The following is a 21691-nucleotide window of genomic DNA, read 5'->3' on the forward strand; positions in this document are numbered from 1 at the left end:
CCGCTCTCGGGGGGGAAAACTAAAAAAAGGAGAAAAGTGCTAAATATACGAGCCGGAGCGGCAGCCAAGTAGACAATTAGCTGCGAACGTTAATTTCTCCATCTGTCAGGTCAATTTTCGTGTGTAGGAGCATCCCGTCGTGCCCGCCGAGCGGCGGGAGACTCTGCCCGGGGGGCCCGTGCCTCGCGGCCCCGCGCATCTGCCCGCGGAGCGGGGGCACCGCATCCCAGCCCGGGCAGCCGCGGGGCGGAGCGGCCCCGGCCGGACCCCTGACCCCCAGCCTGGTCCGCGGCCCCAGCGCCGCTTCTCTGACTCCGCGCCCTGCGGCGGGACCGCACTCCGCGCCCAGCCCTTTTTCCGACTCCCGAGGAACTTGGGTCTTAGAGTGTGAAGGAAGCAACGACTTAAGTCACACTGATTTTGGCACTGTCCCGTAGGGTCAATATGAAACGGCATCTTTTTACCCCCGCCGCTATCCCAAACCTAAACCCGAACCCCAGCCCGCCCCGGCCGCGGCTCCCCCGCCCCGCTTACCCCACCCCACCCACCCCCGCCCAGCCTAGCCCAGTCCCTCCTCCCCTGCCCTCGGAGCACTTTTCCAGCTTTTTTTGTCGGCGTGCTCCCGTGCTCTGGGTCGTTTCCCGTGCCGCCGTGGGGAGCTCACTCCTCCCTCTCCAATCCCAAACTTCGTTCCCGTTTCACTATGGGAGGCAACATCACCTAGAGCGGCAGCCCGGGCGGCGGGGAGCCGGCGCGATCACTGTTGGCACCGCTGACCCCGGCCCGCGATGGGCGCCCCGGGCCGGCCGCGCCGCCGGGCCCCGCGCCTCCCGCACTAACGGAGCGGGGCAGGGCAGCATCCCCCGCTACCATGATCGCGGCCGCCGGCAGGAAGGCTCCGGGACCTGATCCCCGGGCTCCGGGGGTAAGTTCCTACAACACTCATCTCCTCCCCGCGGTTGAGCTTTTCCTTAGTTTTTTCCTTTTTTTTTTTTTTTTTCCCCTCGCGAGGAGGGTGGGAGCAGCAGCGTTGCCTCCGCGTCCTGCCGCGTTGCTGAGCTGTGCTGTCTCCGCAGGTGGCGGAGGGGAGCGGGGTGCGGGAGCTCTCCCCGCGGAAGAGGCCGCCGGCCGCGGCCGAGGAGGAGCGCTGCGCCAGCCGCCCGCCGCCCGAGGGAGCGGGAGCCGCCGCGGGCGCCGAGCCGCGGCCGCTGGAGCGGGGCTGGTGCCGGAGCTGCCAGGCGCAGCTGGCCGAGCTGAGGAGGCAGGCGGCCCGGCTGGCTGCCGGCGGCTGCCCGCCCAACGCCCCGCCGGTAAGTGCCGCTGCAGCGCCCAGCAACGCCGGGAGGGAGGGCGGGGGGCTGGAGCCTGGCCCCGGCCCGCTCGGGGTCACAGGTACATCCCCAAAGGATTTGGGAGGGGAGCGTGGCGGCAAAGCCGGAGATTTCCTACCCGGGAGGGTTCTTCAAAAGTTCAAGGGTTTTCCGTCCCGGACTTCTATCAAAAAGCGAAACTGTTTCTGTGCTGGACGGTCACCCGGTGCTACAGCCACTAGGAACAGCTAAAAATGAAATAGGGACTTTGGGAAGAGGAGGTTCTAATTTTGGGAAGAGGCGGCTGTGCAGGTGCCGTGTGGTTCGCACTCAGAGCCGGGTGCCGGGGGCGCTCCCCGGGTCGGTCCGCAGCTCCCCGGGCCGCCCAGCCCTGCTGACACCGCCCCGGGGATGCCGGCTCGGTGCTGCGGCTGGGATTTGGCTTCGTCCTTACTGAGAGAAGCTGCCGGTGGCAGGCGCTCAGCTCCTCCTTCCGAGAAGCCCACAAAGTGCAGCTGAGAATCAAACAGTTGTGTCTGTGGCGCTGGAGGAAACTTTGAGTGGGCTGGATGATTTTTGAGTGGGCTGTGCTTTTGCCCTCGGGGTGTTGAACGTGCCTGCCTGGCTGATGGGCTGACTCCTGTCCTTAATGTCCCTCGGGCAAGCACTGCCTGTGTCATTTTCCTCCAGTTTGTGCTGCACGGTGGCACTTAATACCTGGTAGGGAATGGAGAAAGTGCATGAGGATGCCAAGAGTTTCCCTCTTACACAGGTGCAGCTTTATTAGCATGTATTGTAATTGTCTGCACAGTTTTTCCTTTCCCTGTTTGTTTTTTATTTTCTATCAAAGGCCTTTATTACCCTTGTTGCTTTTCCTTTGTCAGAGCAGGCACCAAAGATTTTGAAAGGTGAAAACTGACAGTCTTGACACAGACATCTAAAGAGATCCTGAGAATTAGCTGATAGGGCAAAATGCAACAGAAGGCCCTGAGATTCTGTTTCAGGACACACAAAACCTGTGTTGGGGGTTTGATAACATTTGGAAGTAATGTATTGTTTTCTAAACAATGCTTATCTGGATGTTAGCAAGAATGGGGGGGGAGGGTCTGAAGAGGAAGCCAAACCCTACTGACCTTCATTTTCATTCAGAGAGTTCCTGTATGATCTACAGAATTCCCATTGAATCTAAATATAGTTTTGTTTGGAAGTGCATTGTGGAGCAGTGTCCGAATGCACAGTGAGGTTTGCATTTTCAGGCCAGATCCAAAGCCTTTTGAAATCAACAGGAGTCTTTCTTTTGGCTTGCTGGGCTATAGGAGTGGGCTCTTATTTCTGTGCTGTAAAAGGTCACGTATCTTATCTCATTGGATTCAGGATTGTGGACCTTTTGTTTTCTGGATTGCTGCAGATGGTGGAAATAAGTTTAATTTCCCTTGTGAAGTGCCTGAGATTGGCTGCTTCAGTGAGGGGCACAGAAACCCCTGTTCCTGTCTTGGGGTGGGCCTCTGCCATAAAGAATTGGGTCCTATCTGTGAGCGGATCTCTGCCATGGGAAAAAAGCATTCCCAGTGTAGGAGAGTGAGGGGCCTCAGCCAGGTGTGCAGGTGAGCAGAGCTGTGAGCAAAGGCCTGTTTGTGTGGTCTCCTTCCTGCAGCTCTCCAGGGACTTCCTTGGTAAGCACTCGATGACGGGTAAATGAATCCCCCTTTTCTGCAGGTTTTCAAAGCATGGAACGTAATAAAATAGGAATCATCACAGTGTCAGACCCTCAGCAGACCTGAGCACAGAGTTACAGATACCTGGAGTTTACTCACTGTGCAGCATGCAGGGAGGCTTGGTGGTTGAAATCTCTTGAAAACTGCACTCTCTGACACTTGTGAGACCTGGAGCCTAATTGCAAGCTCAGATTGCCTCTAATGCTGGTGTGGTGACCAGTTCCTCGGGAAGGAAGATGCAATAAACAGTTGTCCTTGCTGCCTTGTGAGTGTGAAGTAGCTTAGGGGGAGATAATAGGCAGGGGTTCGGCTACTCAGCTGCTGTGGATTGGCCTTGCAGTGGGAATCTGATGCAATATGCTGGCAGGGTGAGCGCTGTGTAATGTTTGTGCCAAAAAGGCAGCTTGCTCGATCCCCCCCTCCCCCTTCTTGTTTAATTATATAACAAGACATCTGAAAAAGCAGCTCCTCTCTGTTAGAGTTTCATGCCCATACAATGCAAGTCCAAAGTTTCCTACAGGCTCTTCTAATGCACTGTCAAACTAAGCAGCCACTGGATGTGTAAACAGCAGAAGGCTACTGCTTACAGCATGCTGCTCTCAAAGGATTTGCCTCCTTTGCCATAATAATTAAGAGATCTTTCAGCACAGATTCAGAAAGGCTTCCACACCTGGTTGAAAACCCTTTGGAAAGGTGGGTGGGTGCCTCAGAGATGAAAGAAGGGCTAGTTTCCTGCTGTTGATATCTTTCCTGATGAAAGAGTGGAGGTGTATTCTCATGTGTGGGGCAGCTGACAAGGGATTGAATTCACATTAGAATAGAAAACCAAGGTACTGTTTGCAGTCTGCAGGGATAACAAATCTAATTACTTGAGAGGGCTATGATTCATACAGTTTGTGTTGCTATTCTTTCAATTAGGCATATTTAAAATATAGAAATAATTTAAAGTTTCATTGTCAGATGATGTGCATTGATTACAGAATACTGTTAGTTGTTTGTGTCTCTTCAAAGTCCTCCAAAACTCTGTGGACAGCTGATAAAAAGATACACCTCTTTGCTTAGGTTAAAACTCTTTAAACAGTCTCCCAAGCAAAAGATTTACTGCATCCTACACTCTCAATTCCCTTCAGTTTACTGCTGCTGCCTTTACAGTTTTCTACCACAGTGAGGCCTGTGTGTGAATCAAAATGTGATTTTCATTAAGTGTGGATAGGGGCCAAGTAAAGTTTAATCTGAAATTATCCCAGATTAACATTTTGGTATTGCAGTGTTGGCATCAGTTACTGGGTTATGTACTGAACTAATGTAGGAGGGAAAAACAAGGTGTCTTGGTTTATCCCTAATTGAAAGTTTTGCAGGCTGTGTCCTTGGAGAGTTGGTAATGGGATACAGCATCTCCTACTGCCAGAGGGGAGCAGGTTGCTGTGCTGGAAGTTGTTGCTCTTGGCAGCTGTGGGACAATCCATGGGAAATGAGTTGGTGGTCTGTGTTTCACTCCCAGCTGGCAAATAGCCTTGTCACAAACCACAATTACCACTAATTGGCATCATTGTTGGCAGTTTCAGGGAGACACTGAGGGCTGAATGGGATGTAAATTAAATTAGTAATAATATTTCTTAGCACCTAAATTCTTCGTTGTGTTTCACAAATGCTAATTAATCAATCTGTGTGATTGCCCTTGTTAGGTAAAAGCCAGACATGCTGTCATTTCTGCAGAGGTGATGTCAGACTGAGGTGTGTGTTTCCACAAGGAAGTGGAGAGGCAGGGAGTGTTCAATATGAGAGATGTGCTCCTGTAGCTGCATTTCTGGAGGTGAACTCTGTTGTGAGCCTCTGGCACAGGCAATAGCCTTAAGGATATACAGCTACTGTAAAATGGTTTTAGCTAATCTCTTATGAGCAGAGGAAAAAAGCTCTCCTGGTGTTAGGAATACACACATGGATACAACTACACCCACAGAAGGGATTTATGCTGGTGTAAATATTTTGGTTGTAGAAAAGTAATGCTTGTGCCCAGGTATACTGTATTGAAAGAATTTTTTATTGGTATTGAAAGGAGGCCAAGACCAGCAGAAGTTCACTTTGAAAGGGGTTAGCTTTGATCATGTTTCTCCCAGCCCAGGGATTCAGACACCACATTTCACTTGTTTCTATCCACTGACACCCCAGACAGCCCCAGTCTGAGCAGTTTATGCTGTACCTACTGCCAGTGCAGGCAGGTGCTAGAGGCAGCATTAAACAGGGCAGAAGCATTAATTTTGTATTACAGCTTGAGTTCAGGAAGTTCTTGCTGCCTTAGTTTTTAGGAGCTTCTTTTCTTCCCTGTTCTGTTTTGATTTAAATTTTTACCCCCATTGCATTATCTGCACTGTGTGTTACACAAGGCACACAACTGAACGGCTTCCAAGGGCCTGAAGGACAAAGAAGAGAGAGTGTGGCTCTATTTGTGGCTCTGTTGCTGGTGGAGTTGACAATTTTTTGTTCCTCAATACCTCAAAAGTCCTGTATTCCCAGCTGCCCAGTAAATGCAGCTGGGTACAAAGGATCTGCCAGCTCTGGTGTGCAGGGAGCCTCAGTGACCAGGACAGGTTAAGCCTTTGTTGCTGATGAACCATGAATCATTGGAGGGAGCTAAGCAAGTCCTAGCCTGCTGTATCCATGTCAGGGCTCAGTGTTACACCAGCCAGAGCTGGAGGAAGAGCTTTTACAAGAGCTGGTGCTCTTGGAAAGAAAGGAAGACGGCATTGGCTTCAGATGAACTGTTTGCATGGATGTGTCTTACCTGTGCACGTGCCAGGCAGTGCTGGAGTGAGCTCCCATCACTCCTCCTTCTGTCAAAGTGTTTATCTCTTGGTGGCACAGCTGTGTGTGCTGCTGATTGCATCACCTGGAGGGGAGATGAAGAACAGAGTTTTGGGATGGGCAGGCTCTTTGTTATGGGTTTCTCCTGTGTGCTAAATAACTCCCCCCCCCGTTCCCACCAGCAGCAGAATAGGGAAGGAGGGTCTGGTAGGATGGATGTTCACTGCATTTGTTCTCCCCATCCTTCTGCATTAATCCCAGTTGCTCCACAAGAGGCAGCATCTTCTCTGTAGCTGCACACACTGGTTGGTTGACATTAAGCTGGTGCTTGGACATCTGGCTTCTACCAAGGAACTAATAACATGTGGATACTGCCCAATTTCTCTCACAGTTTGTGGAAGTTGTAGGAATTTGTTCTGAGCCTTGTACCTCAATTTTAGATCATTTGACAGGTTCAAAAGCTGTTGAGAAAGGCCCTAAGTAAGAAGGATGGAAAGAAGGACTGTGCAGTAGTTCTTAGTGCTTTGGAAAACCAGGCTGAGAGGACAAGCATGGGATTGAGGGCTGTAGTCTTTGATGTGTGAGAGTCAGGGATGCTTTGTAATTCCCACCATGGCCACTGTGATGGCCTGCTATCAGCAGGAATTGAGGCAATGTGATCCCTGGCTGCAGTACCTGTCTCCTCACTGTGCACTGTTGGGTGCTCCAGGATCCTGTGCTGCATGTGGAGGACCCTGGGAGAGGGCTCTGTGTCCTGTGTTTGCCTGCAGGGCCGTGCTTCCCTGAAAGAATGAGGATTCAGAGCATATGGGGGCTTCTTGCAGCACTTGAGGTGTATGTGGAGTTGGTCTAAGCTTTCAGGAGCAGTCCCTGCTGAGTTTTCCTGCCTGTGCTCATTGTTTTCTGTTAGTGTGTCAACCCTCACTGCTGGGGTAGCCCTTACTGCCTGGAATTTGGGAGTCACAGTGGTGACACAGCTGAGTCTTGGCTAAGTTTGGGGTCCTCTGTTACTTAGGGGCTCTTTTATTTTTGTGGGAGGTCTCTCTGCGTCTGGGTTGATATGGATAAGGGGAATAGAGTGGGAGAGCTGTCTTTTAAAGATTGCTCTCTAGAGGAACCCAATTTTCATGGCTCTTCACAAGCACTAAATGCACCCTTAAAATGTTCTATATTTAACATGTGAAAAATGTGTAAGTGGAAAAGCAATGTCTTAGCTAATAAATATGAAACTACGGGGCATTTTTTTAAGACGCACATTTAATATTTAATTTTGTGAGAGAGACTCTTGCAGAGACTTGGCTGTGGAGTGCTCCAGGCAATGAGCTCAGATGTGGATTTCAGGTAGGTGTGCAGTGTAATAACAGGGTTAGTGACAGCCCTGTGTCAGATGTGTTGACACGAGCAGTTCCCCTCTCTGGCTCAGTGCAGTTGTTCCCTGTGACAGCACAGGCTGCGGAAACCAATTGCAATCAGTTGGCTTGAGACACTCAGGATTTTCAGGCATGCCCTTTTAAAATACAGGTGAGAGGGATTATCTTGCAGTTTGGATGCTGGAGGCAAGAGACCTTCTCTCTGGGGGATCTGGAGTGGGGGAGTGGGGATTGCACGATTAGCTGAAGGTGCTGTGGTCTCCCCAGGAGCTGAGGGTAATTAGTGCTTCTCTGGCTCTTTCTCTGGCTAATTCCTTCAGCACCCTGCCCTATTAGGGGAAAGGGAGGAAACACATAAACCATTTCAAAATCCCAGGGGGTGGAAAAGAGCATCTGCTGCTAACATCTGAGGTTACTTTGAACCTGTTGAAATATGTAGTAGCTGCTTTATTGTTTTTGCCAAGAGTTTCCACCTACAGTGATCCCAACCTCTGACTTGTTAACAATGAGGTTGTTGGAGGCAATAGTCATCCTCCTCCTCATCCCTGGCTCACAGCAGCTGATTGTGGCTGCTGCTGTGGACCTGGCACTGCAGGGTATAGGAGTGGGGATGACTGAAACCACCAGGATTTTCTTTCCTTTTTTCCCCCCTCCATGACCAGGATTACCCACAATGTTCACAGCTGCTGCACGTGTCTCCTGCTGCTCAGGTACCCCAAAATAGCTGCACTCTTTGGGCCTGAGTTGTCCTTGCCACAGTGAAGATGCTGATGTAGGGAACAGCCAGCTAGTTTTTGGGTTTTCAGCTGGCAGATGAACGTTTTGTCATGAAAAGTGAGCAAAGATTTTGCTTCACCTTGCTTAGACAGGGAGAACCTCTCCGAAAGTGTCTGCACGTCTTATGGAATATTTTTCCATGCCAGTGCTGTTTTCTTTCTCAGCATTGGATTACCTTCAGGAACTAGATCTATTTGGATATTGGTCACACTGAGTATAGGCAGCTGTCCAGTTGGAAGTACTGTATCTGCTCTTTATTATTTACTGGAAATCAGTGGAATTTAACTTGTCTGGATTTGTCTCCTTGTCCTCTGACCACAAACCTGCAGCACTGGAATAGTTATTTTGTATTTACGTGTCCAGTACATTCCCAAGTAGAAGACATCATTGGAAAGGTGGGAATCTTGTCTTTTGCTGACTGGCCTTGTGATTGGAACCAGCCTGGCTTCTTTTATAAGTGTCTACTAATTTTGTATAGTGACTTAAGGGAGAAAAATGGGGCCTTACTTCAAGAAGAATCGTACCTCCTGCTGCCTCTGTTAACAGGAATTGTCCCACTGCAGGGATGCAAAATCTGAATTAATCCCTGCATCTGTCACTGAGTTTGTGAATTTGGCTAAGAAGTTTAAGGGGCTTAATTTTTCCTTTGCTCAGCAAAGAGAAAATGCTTCCATCTTTTGTTCACTTGCAGTGAAACTTTTTTTGTGGTGGGGACTCTCTCTTGCTTGTATGGCATTAAATATCATCAGTGCTGCTGTTAGTACAGCTGATTGCTCCTGTAATGTGCATAATAAGAATACATAGCACAGGGACACAGAAAATTGTGGGCTCTGACTTCCAACTGAGCTTTGAGGTCAGGTGTTGGGGAGGGGTTTCTGGAATTGGGGTCACTGCAACAGCAGAAAGAGCTAAAAAACGCAGAGACTTCAGGTAAACTGTAAAGACAGTAACAGGTAGTCCTGAAAATCTGCTAGCTTACCAGGAGAGGAGTGGTGAGGCTGTGGAAGGAGACTGAAGGTCTGTGGTGTGTGTTCAGTTGAAATGGAGCTTCAGTAAGCAGCAGGTGTCAGATCAGCTCAGGGAGCAGGGGTTAGAGCTGTGCTGATAGTACCTAAAAGGGTTTTATCTGCATGCTGTACAATGCCTCCCTGTGATGGAACTGGAAAGCTGATTGTGGAAATGTGATGTGGCCTTGTAAACTGGGGGCTCTCAGTGGCTTCAGTCCCTCCTACTGCTGTTGAAGTTTGTGCCAAGGTGTATTAATTATTAGTTTTTCAATAAAAATGTTTCACTTTTAAATGGAAAAAAAAGCTAAATTTTATAGAGGAACTTAAGAGCAAAGCTTCAAATTATTATTGCTATCATTTGGAATATGGTGGGAATATGTCACTTAGCTGGAGTAATGTGTTCTTCTCTAGGATAGGCTAAAGGGAATGTACATCTTTGGCATATAATTCTTTGGACTGACTTTGCTTTGAAGCTGCTTGAGCCTTTAAGACCTAGCTGGCAGATGTTCATTCTCATGTTGGACAAAAAATGTTTAGTATAAATATATCCACCTATTTTAGGCAGCATAATGCCATTGTTGTGTGCTTGTTTTATCACCAAGAGTTGGACTGCTGTATAGTGAATCAGAGAAGTCTCAGCTCTTGCTCACAAAAAGAGGCTTAGGTGAGCACAACCTCCTTCTTTGAGTCAAGTCTTACAGTTTGTCCTTGATCAGCATTCCTGGAGTTTGCAAGCTGCTCAGAGTTTTGGCTGGGGCTGGGCTGCTATTACCAAACATCAATACCTGGGCAGGATTGACTGGAACACTGGACAGCTGTGGGAAGATGATAAATTTTCACTTTGCTCTTAGCAAATCTTCCCCTGATGTTGCTGAGGGATTTTACAGTGCTGGGTGAATGGGATGGGAGGCCTTCTGTACAAAACTGAAATGTGATACTTCTGGCTAGGCTGGGCATTGAGTTGGCTTTCAGCATGAAAGGTGAAAGAGAAGAATTGGTCCTGGTTCTCACAGCAGTCAAAAGGTTATGTTTAAATGTGTTTCCTGCTTTATTGCAACATATAATTTGTTACAATATGGTTTTTGTTGCTGTCTGTGTGTATAAATTGATCAGTGCTGATTGTTCTGTACGTGGGCAGCGTTTGGCTTTGTGTTTGAACTCATTTGGGATGTTAAATCTACTCAGTTTGTATTGTATTCTGTTTTTATTGCCTTATGTTGTTCTCACTGTATTGTATGTTGTAGCATGTATTTACTCCTTTTGACATTGCTGCTTTTCTCCTTGATCTCAGAGTGGAGCAGTTTCCTGCAGCTTGCATATAGCTTTATCAAGTAAAAATTTCTTTCTAGGGGTTGCCTGGTGCTTTTGCATGGCTTTCATGTGGCTCCTGAGGAGTTCAGGAATGGTGTCTATGCCCAGGGTACGTCACATGGCCTTCAGCAGAGTGGTGCTGCTGGGTGTTTTGGAGGAGGTGACACTGCTGAAGTGGTTGAGATCAATGGCACTATGCCAGCCTGGTGGCACATGTCCAATTCCCACCCCAAAACAGGGCAGCAGGAGCTGTCTCTAGAGACTCTGTGTAATGTGACAGTCTTTACAATTGTCAGAAACTTGAGGACTAACGAGTGGCTTGTGTGATCAGGAAATGTGGCCATCCTTGTTTCAATTACTCTGCTCCTTTTGGGTCACCCATGGTGTTCCCATAGTGCTGCCCTGGGAAACCTGGTTCCAAGGAAACACTCATTAATCACAAGACACAAATTTGCTCTACAAAATTTGGCCTTTGAAGGATGGAGGTGAGGGATAAATGTCTTTGCCACTGTCATTTCTGGGCAATACGTGGTGCTGCTTCTGGTCAGTGAGCAGAAGATGGAAGGGCTGGTTTGTCCCAAATACGCTTTCCAGATGATGTTCCTTAGACTTAGTACGATCCACAGGCACTGCAGAGCCTTTATAAGATGTCTTGAAAACTGTGCTGTGGGCCAGACATGGGGCAGGATTTGGCCTATAACTATTTTGCCTGTAGCTTGAAATTCAAAGTTGAACCCAGAATCTGCAGTTAAAATGTTCAGGTGTTAGTGTAACTTGTGTAACTGTAAGCTGTGAACTATTTGTCTTTCTCTGAAGATTTTGTTGCAAAGGCAGGCAAATACATTTGACATTCCTCCAACAAGCTCTCACAAGGGTAATTTTGTGTGGATGATTAAGTGGCATGGAAACGCTGTAAGATACTGTCCTTTTGTGGATTTTGTAAAGAGGAGATACAGCTGAAATAATTCATAATATGCACAGAATCTGAGCAGACTGCTGAGAGAGCTTCTTTCAGCAATTACCTGTAAGAATAAAGTAAAAAGCATTTATTATTGATACTTGCTTTTTACATATGAAGAAATGTGTCTTCTGATACTTTTTTTATTTGTAGGCTCCAAATGAGTGTAGAGCAAGACAAATGTGTTCAAGGAAGAAAAATATATGAGTTAATGTATTAAGTTTACATATTTTTTGTTTGATGGATTTATGGTTTTTAATTACATCTTCATGTCTTGCATTGGGATCCCTGGGGGCTCTTTCTGAATTTCATACTTGTACTCTTGTACACATGAGATGCTTTAAACCTGCCACCTCGAGCAGCCTTACTGCTGCTTGACTGACCTCTGCTGAAGTTGCTTGTTATTCAAGTTTAAAATCTGAGACATCCACCAAGAGCTAAATGATTAGAAGAATATTTGTGTGCTTGAGAGAGTTTCTCATGCTGACATGTCGTGAAACACAGGCTGTGAATGGGTTTCTCTGATTTTTGTGTGGAAGGTGGAGTTTGCGCTCAGCGTTTGCTCAGTTGGTCATGAGGAGCAACACCCTGGCTGAGTGTTACTGGGTCCCTAAGGGCAGTTTGGCAGTGGGAAGTGGTCATGTCTTTGGTAACAACCCTTTGGGGAGCCGTGGCTGGTTTTAGGGAAGAGTATTTCCAGCAATACATTATCCTGAATGTACATCTCCCTACTTCTGTCTCTGGTTGCATGCGACACTGGATTTTCATTTCATAGCAGTTTGCATCGTGGTTCTTTTATTGACAGAGGAATCAATAACCTGTGTTAACAGGTGGAAAATGAAGCCTGTTTGCTCTGTGCAGTTCCAGTTGATTTACATGGGTGAATTGCAGAGGAAGCCAGGCTGCAGAACTGGTCAATGTCTGTGTTCCCAGTCCATCTCTCTGTGTTGGTATCATTACCTCCGTCTGCTTTTCTCCAGCACGTCCTCTTCATTTTTCTGTTCAGTGGGAACATAATTACCTGTTTATGTCTGTGTGTGGAAATAGTGCCAGGATCTATTTGTTGTAACTAAGATGCAGCTTACTGAAGAGGCAAAAACCTCTGGCTGACAATATTCAGGCTTTCCAAAAGAAACTTGCCTTTGGGACTGACAGGGAGTGTGAACATTCAGACACAACTTGAGCTCCTGTTCTCAGATTTGTGCTCTGTGTTCTTTTATTATTCTGGTCATGGCTGCTCATAAGCACATGCAGCTCAAGAGTAAAATAGCTCTGTTTATGCTGTAAGAATTTAGTTGGGTTTAAGCTTCTTATTGCCAAGTCTTTTGAAGACATGAAAGATGTGTTATATACAGGGTTGGCTTTCCTGACTCACCCTGAGTTCTTCACTGAGTGTTTTATTCCTGTGGGAGGGTTTGGCTCTTGGAGGATTGGGTGCAGTGAGAAGTGTGGAGTAGATAGTTAAAGAACTGAAATGCAGAACACTTAACTCTGGTAAGTGAACACAAGTGAGAACACAAAGACATTGTCCTCTGAGGTGATTCATTGGAAGTCCCTGCTTTTTTGTTTTATTTTTACAATTTTTATTTTAATTTCTCTTGCTAGGATCATAGAATATCCTGAGTTGGAAGGGACTCACAAGTCCCAACTCCTGGCCCTGGAGAGGATCACTCCAAGAATCATACTACACTGGTCCAGGCTCAGTCTGATTTTACCTTCTTGTGACTGGATCAACAGTCCTGTTTGCTAGTGTTAGAAAATTGCCCATGGCATTCTGTCCTTCCAAGAGGCTGTGCTTGTGCTTCCTTTGGGAAAGAAAATTGTCCATGGCATTCTGTCCTTCCAAGAGGCTATGCTTGTGCTTCCTTTGGGAAAGAAAATTGTCCATGGCAATCTGTCCTTCCAGGAGGCTGTGCTTGTGCTTCCTTTGGGAAAGCTGTGTCACTAAGCATAATGGTAAGAAATGCTCCACCTGCTGCTAAGGAAGTGAGCTGAAAAATGTCTGGTTATTCAACAAGAAAAAACATAGATTCACTGAGTGCAAAACATACTTCTTTCTGTACCTGAACAGGATTTCTGAAATCTGTGCAGCAACAGAGAATTAAGGTAATCCTGATCTTACAGAGTGAGTTAACCCAGGAGTGATTCTTGGAGTGATCTGTCTGGTGAGTTAACCCAGGAGTTTTGCAGCTCAGCTGAGCACAATGCAGGAGTGACATCAGTGAGGGATTAGAATAAGCTTTGTTATCTTCAAAGGCTGTTTACTCAGTGGCTGGGGAATCGCTGTGTTTGTAGGCAGAGGTAGGCAATGTCCTGGGGCAGGTGGGAGCTGACAGCACTGCAGAGAGCCCGTGGTGTTTCTCCTCCTGCATCCCTGCATTGCCTCCCAACCTGCTGGCTGCCACTCCTTCTGTGTACTCCACCCATACAGAGGCCTTTAAGAGATTGCCAAGGTTATTTTGGGTGCTAAACACTGAACCCAAGCAGTATCCTTATTTTCTGTAAATCCTGGAACAGTATCACTGTTGTATTTTTCTCAAATATAGGAAAACCTCTAAGTTTTCCTTAAAATAGTGGTTATATAGGTACTTTAAAAACCTCAGAGTTGAGTTATGAGGATAGTTACCTACCCTTGGGTATTTCAGCTATTGCTTGTTATCACATGGAAGAAATTTGGATATAGGTTTTTGGAGGATTCTCGTGCAGCTCTAGAGTCTTTTCTGCAGAATTCCTTTTGACAGCAGTTAAGTTACATCTGATCTCCAGAAAGAGGACAACCTGATTTGCAGATTTATGTATAAAAACAGCTATAAACTTAATTTGAAGCCCACTGGGATGCACATCCCACATGCAAGTGTTTTGCAAGTCCTTTTTTCCTCAGGAAGACATCCCTGTAAAAGTGGTCTTGAAAGCGAATTTTCGCCCCATTGGCATTTTTCAAAAGACAAAACACAGATGCAGTGTTCCAGGCAGATATATTTTTGTTCCCAGCTGTTTTGAATGCTCATTTGATGTTAAGTCTTTGTTCAATCCAGTCCTATGTCATTAATGACTCCGGAGTAAGTAGGTATGCAGAGCTGGAGGAAATCCTGTTTTATGTGTTCCTATTTCAGGAGAGCCCCAGAAAGACTTAACAATAATGCAGCTCAGTGAGGTAATGGGTAAACAGTAAGAAATAAAATGTGCTTGTTCCTTACTGAAGCAGAAAAATAGCTTATGAAGCATAATGTTGTCTTTGATAAGTGTAGATAATGTGACCTGCCTCAGTCTGTGGATTAAGACATGAACTGGGGAAGGTGAAACGGCTTCTCATAAAGAACCTGTCCCTCTGGTTGTGAAGGAGGTGTCAGCAAATGTTCAGCAGGAGCAGGAGCCCAGCAGAGTCACAGGAAAGGCTCGCCCTGCCCTCAGTGGTCAGTGAGCTCCCACCTGAGGTTGGGGTTGTGTTGTGCATTCAGCCTTACCCTGACTGCCAGGTGGGCTCTGCTTCCAGTGGTGCAGAGCAAAGGTCTGCTGGAGCTTGGATCTGTAGGTGTCCTCTTCATGGTCCTCCCAAGATGCTGTGGGAAGGAGAAAGCATCCCCCAGCTTTTCCTTCCCTTTGCTGAGTGAAGTTTAGGACAAGTGTTTGTTTTTAAGAGGAACCAGGGTTCTTCTAGGAATTTCTTCATCAAGTTCTTGAGAAAGTTAAGGCTGGATGTAGAGCTTCTGATCCTGGTCAGTGGATGGATAGCAGGTTAAAAAAAAAAAAAACAGGATAACATTTTGTGGACTGTTTTTTCTTTGAGAAGAAAATGTGAAATTGTTTCGTTTTCCCATCATCCAGCTTCCACAGCAGCATGGTGTGAATACAGCAAAACATCTGAGCTCCAGCCCACTCACGCTGTGCTGCAGGCCTCCCTAGGGGCCCAGGGCAATTCAGCTAGCATTACATTTTTAGATAAGCTTACCCCATTTAGCACATGCATTTTGATCAGCCTGAGATTACAGACTGGTGGCTTGCATGAGCCCTGGCGTTGGTGTTCCTTAGACATGCACTGGTTTTATTAGCATTAATCTGGTGTGTGCACTTCAAGCCAATTTTGAGTCCCTCTCTATCTTCATCTTTTTGCTGCAAAACCAGAGAGATCCCCTTTCTTTGAGTGAGTAGGCAGAATCATACTTGTGACATATTTTAAGACTGCTTAGAAGATATAAACTTATTTAAGTGCTTGTGATTTATCTGGTTGTGCTTTATTTGATTCCTTAAATGTCAGCCACTCTGAGCAGTTCTAGGATTTTCCTCCTTTATTTGGGAAGTGTCAGTTGATGAGAAGGCAGCTGATGTGCTGAAAGCATCACTCCCTTAGGAATTTGGTGTGTGAAGTGTTTAGCTGGGAAGAAAGCCTTGTGACAATTACCCTTTTGTTTTTGTTTTCTTTGCTTTCCCCCCAACCCCTAAAAAGCTTGGGTTTTGCCCTGCTGGTTTAATGGTTAAAGAGTGCTGCAGCTCAGCTGTGCAGTGCCTTTCAGGTAGTGAGAGGTATCTGAGGAATGAGAGGGATCCCATGGGAATGCCTGGCTGGCCCTTGGTTGACCTAATCTGGTCTATAGATAGTCCCAGTTCCTGCCAAGGGAGCAGCTGCTGGGGTGTGAGCCCTTCTGCTGCGTGGGCATGAGCTCCCTACCTGCCTGAGGTGTGCCTGCCTCCAGCTCTTTGCTCTCCTCTGCTCCTGGAGAGGGCAGCTCCTTCAGGAGACCTTGGCAGAGGTGGGAAGAGCTGTTGGAGCCCCGATGGCAGGAGGGAACTGGGGTACTGTCCTGGTTTAGGGCAAATTTGGGAGAAAACCTCCAAAAGGGACCTCTCCAGAAAGCAAACCCACACGGCACTTACCACCAACCAGTTTGGGAAAGATTCCTCAGAGAGAAGTGAAAAGAACCTGTTTATTTAACAGTCACAGCACCCCCAGCACACAAAATGAGCAATACTGGATGACACCACTCTTTCACTGATCTGAAAAAGATGACAAATTCAGAAAGTCTCTCTGGGGGTGCTCGCTCTGTTCTCAGTCCCTCAGCGCTGGGGCAGCTGCTGCCCAGAGTAGGCCCCACTGGGCCACAAGGTGCAAACTCTCGGGGTTTGCCAGGCCCCAGCCCGGAGCAGGTTTGAGTAGGTCTGAAAAAAGGAAAAGAAAACAGTCCAGGGAAAAATTCAGACTGCTTAGCTAAGCTAACTAATGAGCAGAAGCAAAAAGCAGGAGCAAAGCAGAAGCAAGAGCAAAGTGAAGAGCCAAGAAAAAGCAAAAGCAGCACCATGTACTGCCCCGTCTGTGTGTCCCACCAGATGTGGGGGAGCAGGCTGCAAACCAAACCAAAACATTCGCTCTTCAGAGCCAGTTGTGATGGCACAGAACATGATATCCAGCATAAAAAGAACACACAGATGGGGATACAAGCATCATAACGTCACCCTAGGACAGGTACCTGAGCCCATATTCTGTAGAGGAGCAGCTGATCTGGCTCCCTTATGCACACAGTGCTCCTTGGTGCAGTGTTTAGGGGAAGGGAGGGAAGGGCTGGGAATGCATTTGGCTCTTGTGGCTCTAGGTGGTCAGAGTAACCCTGATGTAAGTTAGAAAGTTTCTTTTCCCAGCCTGGCGGTCAAAGAAGGAGTCAGAGCTCTTAATTTCTCAGTCTTAAGGTTGTTTATTGTTTCTTATCTATAAAATTCTTGCTCCTGACCTGCTGAGGTCCGCTCAGCAGGACAGTCAGAGGCATTCTGGTGACCTCCAGGTGGTGTTATCTTTTTATACTAAAAACTACATGTACAGTATTTACAATTACTTTCTGATACCAATCGCCTATGTTGAGCTCAGTGAGCTTCTACTCTAAACCAATCTTTAAGTGCCAACATCACAGCAGAAGATGGAGGCTGAAAAGAGGAAGGAGAAAGGCTGGACATGCCCAGGTTCCGCCATTTAGCCCCCTGAACCCCCATTCTAAAAACCCCAAAAATCTATTTTTCACTCTGTGATAAATTCACTGTCATTCTACTTAAACTTTTGTGGCTTGCAGATCTTCATATAAGGTTGGTAATTTGCTCCATGGGTCATAATCAAAACCACAGGGGTCTTGGGCTCTGTGCCAGGGTCTCTGAGCCCCCTGGCAGGGGTCCTGGCATTCCAGGACAGCCAGAGGGATGTCCTGAATTCTGACATTTGGCATCATGAGCTTGGTGGAGATGCCTGGTGGAACGTGCAAGGTGGGAGGTGGCTTGAAGCATCTCCCTCTCCTAGACCCCGCTGGCTGTGTACCGGCTCCAAGAGGGGCTGCAGGAAGGATGGAAACCATCCAACTGCTGCTGCTTTCCAGAAACACTCGAGATCAGAGTCTTACGAGTGTGTATCACCTCTCATGTATCTTGCTTGTTTCAGGTTATGTTGTGATGGCGGTCCTGATCATTATCTCATTTTAATTTTCAAGAGCATGATGTATGTGGATACACCTACTGTGCTCAGAGATTTCTCTGTGAGATTAGAGACGTGTTTAGGAAATTAGTAATGAGAGAAAAACACATAATTAAAAATGATATCAGTTTGGAAGCTCATCCATCTTCAGCCAGCTTGCTGGAAGAGAAAGGAGTCTTACACAATACCTAGTGGTGGGAAAATGCATTTGGCTCTCTACATTTTAAACAGGAAGGAACTATTTAAGTGACAGACTTACAATAGTAATTGGGGCATTTACTTGAGAACACTGGATAACATATTGTAGCTGAAAAATATTGCAGTAATTCTGTATAAAGTTAAAGTAAGTAGCTCTTGTTATATTTGTTTACTTTGAATGATGCCTTCACACCATTTTAAAAAACTTATTTGGAGGCTTTCTAAAACAATTGGGTAATTGTACTGAAAATAGCATTCATATTTTGAGGTAGTCATATTTACATATGCCAAATATTGTCTGCAACATAAGGATGCACACGTAACAATTAATTTGTTTCCTGAGATATGCAATTTTATGTGAAATGTCTTAAATTCAAAATATGCAGCAGAATTCTAGCTCTTCATCCCCAATGAGCATTATAAAGTTGCCATATGTCTTAAAATGTGCTCAGCACAACTGCAATTGTTCAGACTGTGAATTTCCTCTCATTTTATGATGAAATCCTTAGTTTAGAATAATTTTATTCCTTAGTAGGAGAAACACCATTTGGTCATATATGGTTCATTATAAAATGTGGTAACTTTTGAGCATTTCAAGCACTACATGTGCTTGATTTGAGTTTTTATGCCATTTTTCATGAACAATTAGCAGTACCTTGTCATTTTTGTCATGAAATGCCCATAAACTTAATTATCTTCCTGTTTGGTCCCACTTATAAACACAGAGAAAACTTAAGCAGATGTCAGAGCAATAACCAGGTGTACGTTGTAGTACTTTGCAAACTTTTAATTGCTGCAGGGATGTTTCCTAGTTAATGGTTGTGTTTGTTAAGTGCTCCTATCTGTTGTGCCTTGTTCAGGGGTGTACCTTACATGTGGTGTGCTCAGGCTGGTTTATCCAGTGACAGCCTTGGAGTAACCTTGCAGAGGGATGTGCTTTTTCAGTTGTGTTGTTTGTAGTGTAGTTAGCAAAAGTGCTGAGTTGCTGGTGGTGTAGGGTCCTGCGTGATCAGGTACTCTGTGATCTCTGGGTGGGTGCTGGTGGTGGCTGATGAGTGTCCACCTCTCCAGAGGTGCTGATCTGGGAGTGTTGTTATCTGGGAGGATGGACAAGGAGGATGAGGATGGTGTGGCCAAAATGACTCACCAAAGGTCAGCAGTTCTTGATGGTGCTTGGAGCAGAGAGCCATTAGTTGGTGGCTGAGGGACCCTTTGTGTCTCAGAGCTGGAGGTCAGCAACTGACCTGAAACAGCCACCACTGGCACCCACCCAAAGATCACAGAGTACCTGATTACACAGGACCCTACACCAGCAACTGTGGTGGAGAGGGTGGGCAGCTCCTTGGCATTCCCTGTTGTGCTTACCCATGGAGAACTGGCCTTGCTGGAGGACTGTGAGGGGAAGCAGAATCTTTCTTTATAGCCTCCTTGGGGTCTGTGCTGTTGTGCATCAATGGGGAGATAGAGATATGGACTGAGGATTTCTCCAGTTGCTCTGTGTTCACTGCCCAGAAGCAATGGCAGTGCAGGAAAAGGAGACCCTTGATTCATGACCCTGTGCAGTCCTGCAGATTTGTACCCTGCCCAGGCCAGAGTGCCAGGATTGGTTCTGAGATATATTATGTATTGATGAAACAATGACAGACATCATCTTTTCCCAGGAATTAAATAATTGCTTCCTGGATGAAAGGACCCAACATCTGGCTCTTGGGTTTCATGTATTTTATCATGTAGATGTAACTGTTTGCTTTGTTCCTGCAATAATGTTAACCTACTAATGTATGGAGCTGTTTCAGGTCAGTGAAAACCTGCATATAAATCTTTATTATATGCACTTGATTGTCTTTAACTCTTTATAAGATATAATTAGCACCCAGTAATCATGTTGTGGTGCTGTTTCTGTGATTACCCTGGTAGTTAGTGTGCAGTGCAATCTTGGTTTTATAGATGGAGCTAATGCTAACTTGATTGGAATAAAGGACAAACAGAGGCCTGTGCTGTTGGCCAGGTAGTTTTCTCACCTTTCTGCTGCCCAGTTCCATTGCCTCCTGCAGTTCTGAGATGTGGCTTCTGACTCAAAAGCTGTGATCTTCAAAATGTGGTGCTTCAGGTTGAAGTGGGGTCACTTTCAGCAATGGTGTCTGTGGTGGGAGGGAGGAGGATTGTGGCAGGTCTTCAGGGCTGGTAACTTGGCAAAGCACTAGTGCCTAGAAATGTTTTGATCCTATTGTAGTGAATAGCTGCTAGTTCCTGTTGTTGTTTCTGTTTTGATTGAGTGCCCAGCTGGTGTGTGGTGCAGATAGGATGTTGGGGCAGGGAAAGGAAGTAACTGTCAAAAGTGCATCTCCCTCAGGAAAGCAAGAATGTGGAGGCATGGTAGAATTGGGGTTTAAATAGCACTTATTTTTCCTTGGTTTTCATAGTGCACTGACCATATGCAATTTTCCACATGCTGGGTAATGGAAAATTGGCCCCAGAGGAAGCCACTTTGTAAGTCAAGTTTGGGATTATAAAATCAATCACTCTTGGGTCACTAATTGATGTGGAAGATAGGAATTTCCTATACAGTATGATAAGTTCATTGGTTCTCTGGCAGGGTGTGTACAGTGCTCTGTTTAGCCAACGATATTCTTTCCTGGTTCTGTTGTTAACTCAGGAAAAGCATCAGGTCATTTACAGCTACACCCAAATTGTGGGTTTGTTTCTGAGTAGTAAGTGGAGGGTGGAGGGAATTTCTCATGTAGGATCTACATGTGCTTTATGCAGTTTGTTTTCATCTCTTGTGGCATAAAAGCAAAGCTTGGCAGCTGCGTGGGAATGATCAAGATTGATTGCTCTTGGTGTTAAGCATCTTGTATCTCTGAGTTTATATCAACACTACCCTTTTTCCAGCAGCAGCATCTGGCTCATTGGCAAGCTCTGTGGACAGTTGTTTTGACCACTCTGGAGATTCCTCTGGCTGTCATGTGGCTGCTGCCTTGGCTGGGCTGCTTTGTTATTCTAGCTGGTCCCATTTTCATTTATTTGATTCTGATGAATTGCCCCTGAGACTGTAGTCTTGAATAAATCTTGCCTAACACTCTCATGCAGGAACTTCTATGAGATGCTGATGTTAATTTATTTCAGTGACTTTGCTGATGGAGCTTGGAGCAGTAACATCCCAGCCTGTGCCTTCTGTGCAGGTTTTCCCTGTGAATCACAGCATCAGGCATGTGGTGTAAAACACACATCTTTGAGCATATCCTGCAAAATGGCTTTCTCTGAGACTGGAGCTGCAAGCATACATCAGATATTAACAGTGCACAGTGAGTGCCTGGAATGGTGCTGAGTGTCCTGGAATCAGCCACTTGGATTTTTCAAGCTGACCATTGGGAGCAGGGTTTCTGGCCTGGCTGATACAAACTGTCACAGCAGCAAAGAGTAGTGTGTGTCAGTTCTGGATTTATATCTTCAATTGCTTTCCCTACCTGCTTGATTGTGTTTTTTATTCATATACCGTGTACTTTAAAAACATTATTTTTTTCAGAAGTACTGTGGGTCTGGAAGACACATGGGCTTAAATAAAAGTGAGTGTTTCTTAAAATATTAAAGCATCTATTTTCGTTAAAGAAGCCTGTCAGGTTCACTACTTCTCATGATTGAAATTAGCAGAGCTGTGATGTGCAGGAGGTGGGACAAGGTACTTTTCTTCACTGCCTTTTAACTCTGGTGATCTCTAGAACTGCTTCAGTGCTGTCCACAATGGGGGCTATTTGACAGACTGCAAGATTTTACAAGGATGTTAGCAAGGATTACACA

The 21691-nt window shown here is 46.2% G+C and overlaps 1 protein-coding gene across 1 annotated transcript in view; it reads left to right on the plus strand.

The window, feature by feature from the left end:
* Positions 1-1085: 1085 nt before the first annotated feature.
* KIF26A (kinesin family member 26A) overlaps positions 1086-21691 on the plus strand; it is a 94767-nt gene continuing 74161 nt past the window's right edge. The window contains exon 1 of the mRNA XM_059474849.1: positions 1086-1310. The gene's annotated coding sequence lies outside the window, so the exon portion shown is untranslated. The remainder of the gene's footprint in view (positions 1311-21691) is intronic.

Source organism: Ammospiza nelsoni, chromosome 6 (assembly GCF_027579445.1).
Source record: "Ammospiza nelsoni isolate bAmmNel1 chromosome 6, bAmmNel1.pri, whole genome shotgun sequence".
NCBI lineage: Eukaryota > Metazoa > Chordata > Aves > Passeriformes > Passerellidae > Ammospiza > Ammospiza nelsoni.